At 48.8% G+C, this 9,454-nt stretch overlaps 1 protein-coding gene across 4 annotated transcripts in view; it reads left to right on the top strand.

Moving 5' to 3' along the window:
- The first annotated feature begins 7,571 nt into the window (after window positions 1-7,571).
- The window catches only part of KANK1 (KN motif and ankyrin repeat domains 1), a 200,954-nt gene continuing 199,071 nt past the window's right edge, over window positions 7,572-9,454 (top strand). For 2 of the 4 annotated variants that reach the window (XM_032427649.1, XM_032427660.1), the window contains exon 1: window positions 7,572-7,673. The gene's annotated coding sequence lies outside the window, so the exon portion shown is untranslated. Of the gene's footprint in view, window positions 7,674-8,214; window positions 8,418-9,454 lie in introns of those variants that run through there. The other 2 variants (XM_032427654.1, XM_032427650.1) reach the window with 2 other exon arrangements.

Here is a 9,454-nt window from a genome sequence, read left to right as displayed (position 1 = left end):
AATGACGGCTCTTAATTTGTAATGCACGGTTAGATTAGAGATTTCCCCCCACACATCTATGACTGCAGGAAGCAACACAGCTTAGCAAAGATACATGCGCCTTCATCAATAGATCTGAGCTCCTATTCTGATGTTCTTGCTAGGTGTGTGCCCTTGGGCAAGTTACTTGACCTCTCTGTGCTTCAAGTTCCATCTCTGAAATGGGCGAAATGAGGCACCTGGAAGTGCCTCCGTTGAAGTTGTGAAGATTGTAGGGAAGGTCCACGGACAATCTTAACACAGTGCTTGACACATAGGAAATACTAAAAAAATACCATTATTATTTCTTGAGAAGTATAATCAGGAAGATGGGGTATTTTGAAATATCTATTTCAGTGTATATTTGGAATGCATATTAATAACCAAAACATGTTTTTGAGCAAAAATGGCCTTTGAGCCAACCTCTGGGATGATCCCTCATGATCCTTTGTCTGAGGATTCAGACCCATGTATGGTCCCCTCCCACCTTGGACCAGGGTTGGTCTATGTGACCATAAATTATGGCAGAAGTGATAATATGTTACTTTTTTAGAAGAAATATTTAATTAAAAAAATCTTTTTTTTGTCTAATGATATGTCACTTTGACGCTTAGATTATAAAAGCATTGCAACTATGATCTTGCTCTTTCTTTCTCTCTCAATCATCACTTAGCTCTGGGGCAAGGCAACTGTTATGTCCTGAGCAGCCCCATGGAAAGGTGCCCCCTATGGAGGGGTCTACGTGACAAGGTACTGAGACCTTGCGCCAAGAATCATGTGAGTCAGAGTCTTTTTGGAAGTGGACCCACCAGGTGTGGTCAAGCCTTCAGATGATAGCGGCCCTCACGGACATTTTGACTGTAACTTCATGAGAGCCCCTGAGCCAGAACCATCCAGCTAAGCAGCTCCCAGATTCCCGAACAACAGAAACCAGGTGAGATGATAAATATTTGTTGTCTCAAGCTTCTAAGTTTTGCGATAATTTGTTTATGCAGTGATACATAATTAATAACAATAATTTATATATATTTTTTTCTAATTAACTTTTGATTATAAAGGATTTACTAGGCCTAAACCTATTTCTCTCATGTTTGATCTTTAAACATCACCCCTGGTCCTTGGTAAGTCTACAAGCACTTATTTTTTGACATAGTTGTTATCAGTGTAAATCAATGTATATACGCTACTTGGTATTTTGATTTTCCCCTCCGAGTCATGTCATATGCACCAACAGATTGCCGCATTCTTAGCATTTTTACTGGCTCTACGGCATTCTTTGCTATTGCTACGTCACCTTAGCTCAAACGTTCCCTATTGTAAGACATACTGAGTTACAACAAAAATAGTGCCCATGAGCCAGGCAATGTCCTGAGAGTTCCATAGACTAGGTCCCTGCTCTCAGATATGAGAAAGACAGGCAACACAGAGGGGCAAGTCCTCCTGAGGCTCACAGACTACCACAGGGATCAAACATGAACACTGGCGTTGGTTAGGTGAGTACACTGTCCTTGAGGTTGACCTAAGACAGTGGGTGCAAAGGAGCTGGGTGAACGTCATTGTTAAGATAACAGTCAGAGCTTTCTAGAATTCTGTGTGCTTCCCGGAGAAATACAGAAATGACAGTAGACAATAAAACCTTGGGGAAAAAAAAATCCTTGCCTTGGCTCCAAGTCTCAAAGCAGGATTTCAGGGAGGGTATCCCTGAACTAAAGCCATTGTCCCCCAACTCCGTGTGTCTGCCTCCCCCTCTCAGCGTTCTCCTCCCCTCCTTTGGCTGTGCTTTGTCAGACGCTACCATTGTGGCTGGAAGAGAAAAAGTTGACTAAGCCCTTCTTTGTTGAAATGCAGCACCACGTTACACATACCAGGTCTCTTCTGAATACAGCATTCATCAGAAGGCTCTTACGTAACCAGATCCTACAAGCAGGGAGCACCGTTTCTCCAGCTGGGTCGGTTCTGGTGCTCGCCGTTTGACTTTCCCAACCTTGCCGACAAGATTCAGGGGGACCACGGGGTCAGCAAGCCGTTTTCACCTGTAAAAAAATAACGTGCGATAAAGGGAGCTGCACTTAGTGTACCAAGGAACACGAAACACAAGCACCTCTAGAACCTCATCAGGGTCGTGCTCATCAGTCTATGGAACCAGATGCAGCCCCGCCACTCGGGGCAAAGTCAACACTTCTTGAGTGACAAGACTGAGGTATTGACATCAGGGATCCTTATTAGGTTTCAGCTGTGCTAATCCTCAGATGAATGTGGCGCAGCGTCCCTCCCTCCCCTCAGTGCCCCTAGCGCCCCCAGAAGACGCCCCTCCCTGTTCAGCTGCACTCAGAGAACCTTCATTTTAATTAGAAGTCTGTCTGATGAAAAAGCACCCGGGCTCAAAAGACCACTCCAGTTGTTTGAAAACTCCCGGGTTAGAGAATGGGGCAGTGAGGTCAAGGTCAAAAGGTCACCAGGACAGGATTTTCTTGCCAAAGGAGAAAATGCTTCAGCAACAATGACTCAGTGCAAAGTTATGACTAATATGATTAAAACAAAAACAAGCAAACAAAACAAAATACCTCCAACACAATGCACACAGTGTGCCAGTTGAAAGTGACGGGGGGTGGGGCGGGGGGTGAATTCTGGCTCTGCCCCTTCGCAGCCCAGGTTCGAATCCTGCCTCCACCACTTAGCACTGTGGCTTCCTGTGGAGGCTTGAGCCTCCCTGAACCTCTGCCTTCATTTCTGCAATGTGAATAATCATCACGCCTACCTCGCAGGACGATGAGGTTCTCAGTAAGTGTTATCAGTTATTAAATTTATATTGTTTTAATTATGATAATACTTTATACCTCTTTCAAGCCAAAGTCTTTTATATTACGGTAAAGTTTGTACATGTATTAGCTCCTCTAAATGACGGGTGGTTTGTTTGGATTCTTCATCTTTGTGTCCTTTATAAAGCTTAACCCAGTGCTTTGGGCACAGTAGGCCCCCAATAAATATTTGTCAAATAAGTAAATGTCCTAAATATAGTGAGTCTGCAGGGACAGGCTTGTACACATAATCCCTCTAGTTAGGGACCTATGAGAATGTCACACACCTTTTGAATACTGTATAAATATTTTATATGAGTAACAAGGATATAATGAAGATTACAATTATGAATAAAGATTACTCTTAGCTCAAATTTCCTGAACTAGGGTTACATCCTTCAGCAATATATAAAACGTATTCATACAGGGTTTCAGCTTACTGCAGACTAAACCCTCACTTACTTTGCAAAAGAAAGCAAATGAATCAATGTGTTCTTTACCTTTCAGACAGGTGTTTCCAGGAACCAGGAGTGTGGGGCTATCATGTTATAGGTTGAAATAACTTCCTTTCTTTCTAGCTTTAGATAATAATTACATGTTTTCTGACACAGACGGCAGCTAGATTATTTTACATTCATTTCCTAAGCTTCGTAATGCTTATAACTAAGTGGCAAACTAACTAGTGAAATCTGAGTTATGAGCTTTGGGACACAGAAAAAAGCAGAGCAGGCTCTATGGGCCATTCCCTTCTGCTTCTCTCTTTTAGCTTTCTCCAACAAGGGAGGTCGAAGCGCTGTTTTGGAAGAGGGAACCACAAAACCATTGGCAGTAGGTAAGTGATCCAGACTGTGAGTCATGGACTAGGGTTTTGTAATATTAATAGATGTTCTTCAGCAAGAAGACTCTTAGTGGCAGTAAGAACTGAGCCAGGATCTAGATCCTCCAAGGTCGGCCTTGGAAAAGGATCTGTAGTGGTGAATCCAGCTGTCTCCACTGCCCGATATGCACAATATGCAGCCCCCCACCCCACCCCCACCCCCCAGTTTACCTTTTCTTTCAGGGAGACTCACTTGGGCTCAGGTTTGCACACACATACACTCTCACACACACACACACGTTCTTGCCACCATGACTTCTCTTTAATACTCTGACATGAGAACAGCCAAAACACTTTCCCTCACATCTCTAAAATATTTGAGAATGACAAAAACTTAAAAAAAAAATCTCAACAATAACTGTGGTATATATCTGTTGTAAAAAAAAAATGAAATAAAGAAGAGTATGGGAAAGGAAATGACTTCCAGGGCCTGCCCCAATTCTTCTGTCCCAAAGGACTAGTGTGACTTTGGTGACCTCTCGCCTGGGGGTCTTTCTTGCTCTGTCCTGATTTATCTCCTTGCTGCCGTGTACCTTATTGGGTTTCAGTGCACAAGACATTCAGGGCGCCATATTCCTTCCTGCAGGTTACCCAAGGCCCGCTCTGGTGCAACTCACTCTGTGAGGTTCGATCCTTACTGCAACGTGAGGTTGATACTTCCATTTTACAGACGAGAAGCTTGAGGCTCAGGGAGGTAAAAGAGTTGACTGCTCTTACCTGCACACAGTTCCTAGTATATGGCAGAGGACTAACTGCGTGACACGAAGGTCCACTATGCAAATGGTATACCCCACAACCAGGGCAGACGTCCTTTAGCTGCAAAGCCCGTATAACGTATGGTTGTGTTTGTTACTAATTTACTAGATAGCTTAACTGAATCCTGAGGGAATGGGTGCAGGAGACATTGGTTTTGATGGGAAAGGAGAGTAAGGAGAAGGTTCTAAATCTGGAGTTGCTGCCAGTAAGACAGTCCTCATTATGTCCCCATGTGTAAAGTGCAGAGCCACATGATGTCAGTGGAGTGATAGAAATAAATAATGTGTGTTTTAAAAGGGCCTGATGGAAATATGTCAAAATCTGAACAGTGACTGTATCTAGGTGATGGAGCCATAAATGATTATTATTTCTAATTTGTCCTTTTCATATTTTCCCAAAGTTTTTTTTTTTCCTGATAATGGGCATGCATTACTTCTATAGTCTGAAAAACTTAAGTATTAGCTTATAACGTGTTAGCTATATGTTATATTGTAAAAACATATGACTATCAAATTAAAAATGTATGTGCTTCAAAGGACCCTATCAAGTGAAAAGACAACCCACAAAATGGGAGAAAATATTTACCAATTATTTATCTGATATATATCAGATAAAGGACTCGTATTACTTATCAGATATAAGTAAAGGCCACTTACAACTCAACAATAGAAAGACACATAACCCAATGTAAAAATGGGCAAAAGATTTGAACTGACATTTCTCCACAGCAGATATACGGATGGCCAATAAGGATATGAAAAGATGCTCAACATCATTAGTCATTAGGGAAATATGAATTAAAACCACGAGACACCAATTCACACCCACTAGAATATATATAATAAAAAAGATGACAATGACCGTGGACGAGGGTTTGGAGAAATTGGAAGGTAAACAATATGGCCACCTTGGAAAAGTGTGTCAGTTCCTTGAAAAGTTAATCACAGAGTTACCATATAGCCAAGAAACTCCACTCCTAGATATATACCCAAGAGAAAGGAAAACCTGTTTACACAGAAATGGGTACACGATCATTCATAGCAGCATAGAGCGGCGTAGAGTGAAAAAGTAGAAGCAATCCAAAATGCCCATCAGAGGATGAATGGATAAACAAGATGTGGTTTTATCCACACGAGGAAATATTATTCAGCTATAAAAAGGAGTACCGATACAGGCTACAGCATGGATGCACTCTGCCAATATTAAGTTTAAGAAGCCAGACACAAAGGCTTTCTATTGTATGTTTCTACTTACGTGAAATGTTCAGTATAGGCAAATTCATAGAGACAGAAAGCAGATTAGTGTTTGCCCAGGGCTCAGTGTGGGGGGGACTGAGGAGCGACTTCTGATGGGTGTGGGGTTTCCTACCGGAATAATCGAAGTGTTCTGGACTTAGATAGTGGCCGTGGTTGCAGAACTGTGAGTATATTCAAAAATCACCAAATGGTAAACTTTAAGAGTAAACTTTATGGTATGCGAATTGTATCTCAACAGAGGAATGACTAAAAATGAAGTAAAATTTCAAATAGAAATCCACCAAAAAAATTCAGAATCTGCCTTACTTTTGACTGATTAGGTTTGACTACGTTTGAGGGCCTGGGGAATGTTCACTGACTAAATGTAATGAAGGAAAAACGACGGATGGAGAGTACTGTGTGCATGCAGGAGCCCCCTGCCTGATTCTCCCTCTTACTCCTTAACCCCCCGGGGTGGGGGGATAAAGATTCTTTTCATAGAATTGCGGACATTAGGCAGAGAGAGGGTAGAAAAGATCTACTGAACCCATACACCCTTATTCTACCCATGAAGAAACTGAGGCCCAGAAGGAGGAAAGAGTTTGCTCACTGCCCCCCACCCCCGTCATGAGCTGCAAAGGGGCTGATGAGCTTTCCCTGCCCCACGTTATCTTTGAGCTGCCGCCCGCCTGTCCTTTTCACCGGCAGGGCCATCCATTTCAGGAATTAGCAGGTGTGCTTTGCCTGTACGCAGAGAGAAGCACTGATTGCACAGCCTCTTCGCCCCAAAGGCCAGCATTTCGCTTTTTGAGGTTCGACGACTCTCCACTGTAATCTACTTGCAAAAATACCGTGACAAGTGTACGGCGCCGCTGGGTGCGTGCTCTGCTGGAGAGCTCGGGGGCGGGAGGGGGGGGGGGTGGGGCCCCAGCCCCCTAAAGAAAAGCAGTGACTGGAGACCGGGCATTAATGGGTTTTTGTTTTGTCTTGGTAATACTTGGTTTTACAAAGTTGGCCTTCCTGTCCGGTTTATTCAAACCATTTTCATTGGAAAGAAGACTCCAGCCACAGTGTCTCAATCTCCACGGATCCACTCGCACCCAACTGCGACTGCTCTGAATCCAGTGTCTGACTTCCTAGTTGGCTCTCAGCTCCCGCGGCGGGCACTGCGCTTTCTCTGGAGCCCACCCCCCCCCGCCCCCCCGCGCCCCTGCACGCCTCTGCACACGCTTCTGTACTCCCCTTTCCACTCAGGACTCTGTCCTACCCCCGAGCCGGTCACTGGCCGCCCCTGTGCGGGTCCCGCTCAGGCACCTGCAGGAAACGAGAGCCCCGCGCGCTCACCTGGGGCCAGAAAACCAACCCACAGCCGCAGTTTGTCAGCGGAGTGGTGGGAGGGGGCAGTAAAAAGGCGCTGGGGCTGGGTATTAACCGTGATCCCTCCCGGCCGGGGACGAGAGGTGGGAACTGACTCAAGTTTCCCCGGGGAGTGGAATTTTTCGCTCCCTCGGGGAGAGAAGCAGGCACACGTGGGCGGCAGGAGCGCGCCCGGCGGACGGCGCTGCCCGGCTTGGCGGCTCGCCGGGCAGGGGTGAGGCGGAGGTGCGCGAAGGTGCCTCGTGGGCCTGGCGGAGTTGGGGCGGCGCGCAGGCGCACTGGGGCCAGCCCGCCGGCCGGGTCCCGGGGTACAAAGAAGCGCCGCGCAGAGCAGGGGTTCCTGGAGGTCTCCGGAGCCGCCTGGGGAGTCCCTCCCGCCCCGCTTCGGGCCGCCGCCACGGTCGTTTCCCGCGCGGTGACTGAGGCTTGCCAGCCTCCCCCACCCGCTCGCCCCTGCAGGGGCTGCAGGGCCCGGACAGCGGCAGTCCGTTTCGGGGTTTAATTCTGGCGCTCGCACGCGGGGCCGGCTCCGCCCTCTCCGCCCCGCCCCCTCCTCCGAGGTCCGGGAGCCGCGGCCCGCCGGGCGCCGCAGGTTGGGGAGCGCGCCTGGAGGTGAGTGAGTCTGGGGGCTGCGCCGCGCCCTGGGTCCGGAGGGGTCGGCGCGGGGCGTCCGGACCCCGACCCCTGGCGCGGGCCGGCCAACTTGGCGCGCGCCCGGGGCGGGGGCGGAGGGCAGCCCCGCGGGCTCGCGCTCGCCCTGCCTCCCCCGGCGGCCTCGGGGCGGGCCTAGGGACGGGGTCCGAGAGACCTTTGCTCGGGCCCCGCGGCCGCTCGGCTTTGGCGCGCGCTGCGGCCGCGCGGCTCGGCCGGTCGGGGCAGCGGCAGAGTCCGGGCCGGGGCCGGGAGGGTGCGGGCGCGCTGCGCTGGGGTACCCTCGGGCCCTGCACTAGCCCGGGACGGGGTGCCGGACCCTCCCCGAGGCGTCACGGGGTGAAGTTCTCGGCTCCGCTCCGCAGGGGGAGTGGAGGTCGACCTCTTTATCTCTGTGCCCCAGAGCGGCAGGTGGCCTCGGTCGCCCTCCGCCGACTCCGAGATGGCTCCGGCCCGGGTCGGAGGGGTCGGGAGGTGGGGGGAGGGCGGGGGAGCCGGGGCCTCCGGGACGCGACCCTGACCAGCGCGGCGTGCGCTTCTGGGCGGCCCGCGGCGTCAGGTCGGCGGAGGGTGCCAGCGTCCTTGAGCGGACCTGGTCCCCGACGTCCCCTGTACCGTGCCATTTCGGCAGGCAGCCCCCGCCCCTTGCTCACTCTCCCCCTGCACCTGGGTCCCCGGGAAACTTTTCGGAGGCAGCTTCTCGAGGTGGGTCCTGCGGGTCGGCGGGAGCGGCTCTGCCCCGGGGTGATGGGTGAGGGCTTTGGCCGAGTTAGCGTTAAAAACAATCTGTGGCGTCCCCCAGTGCTCGCTGTTTGCACCTCATCTCTGCGAGGTTCGTCTCGTCGTGTTAACGAAATACATCAGCAAGACAGCCCTGAGACTAGCAAGGAAGGGTAATCATCCACACGTGTAATTGTGCAGTTTCTTCCCCCCCCCCCTCTATTCCTGCATCTTTGAGTTGGATGGAAATCAGAACCTGCTTCCTCTTTTTTAATTCGTGGGTTTAGTCACCTTGATTTTTAGCTGGTGCTTAGCTGTTCATCTCCTAATTGTTCTTTTCGTCCAACTTTCTCTACTAAAAAGTGGGGCACTCCCACGTTGTATTTATTTAAAAAATTGAGATATAATAAACATGCCATAAATTTACCCTTTTAAACTGTTCAATTCCATGGTTTGTAGTATATTCACAAAGTTATACCGTTATCACTACGAATTCCAGAACATTTTCATCACCCCCCAGAGAAGCCCCATCCGCGTTAGGAGTCATTCCTCATTTCACCCTTCCCCAGCCTCCCTCCTTCATTTTAAGGTGAGGTTTTCCCAAGGTAGAGATTGAATTAGAAACTGAGAGATTATTAACGTCGGACCTTTTTCAGTTAATGGATTTGGGGGAAGGTGCTGTGGATGAGGCAGTGGAAGAAAATTTTAGTAGGGACTGTCCCGTGGTGAGATTAGTGTCTAAGGATGCAGGAGAATCGGTTAGTGGTGGAATGATGGCCTCCTTCAAAGACACTCACAGGAGGGATGCATTTTATCTCCTGTGGGGCACGGGGGTGCTTTGGGGGTACTTTGTCAAGTTCGCAAACTTTTCTAGTTGAGGTTCCACCTCAGCAAAAGTGAGCTCTGTTTTGTGTGTGTTTCGGGGGGGCGGGAAGGATGATAGAGCAGAAGAAGAGCAATGTTTTAAAAATAGTTTTGTTTTAAATCATCCAAACTGGTCCCAAAGAAAGAAACCACAGGCA

The sequence above is a fragment of the Phoca vitulina genome, unplaced genomic scaffold, assembly GCF_004348235.1.
Source record: "Phoca vitulina isolate PV1807 unplaced genomic scaffold, GSC_HSeal_1.0 scaffold37, whole genome shotgun sequence".
Lineage (NCBI taxonomy): Eukaryota > Metazoa > Chordata > Mammalia > Carnivora > Phocidae > Phoca > Phoca vitulina.
Note: the sequence above shows the minus strand (reverse complement) of the source record. Positions and strands in the feature narration are given on the sequence as shown.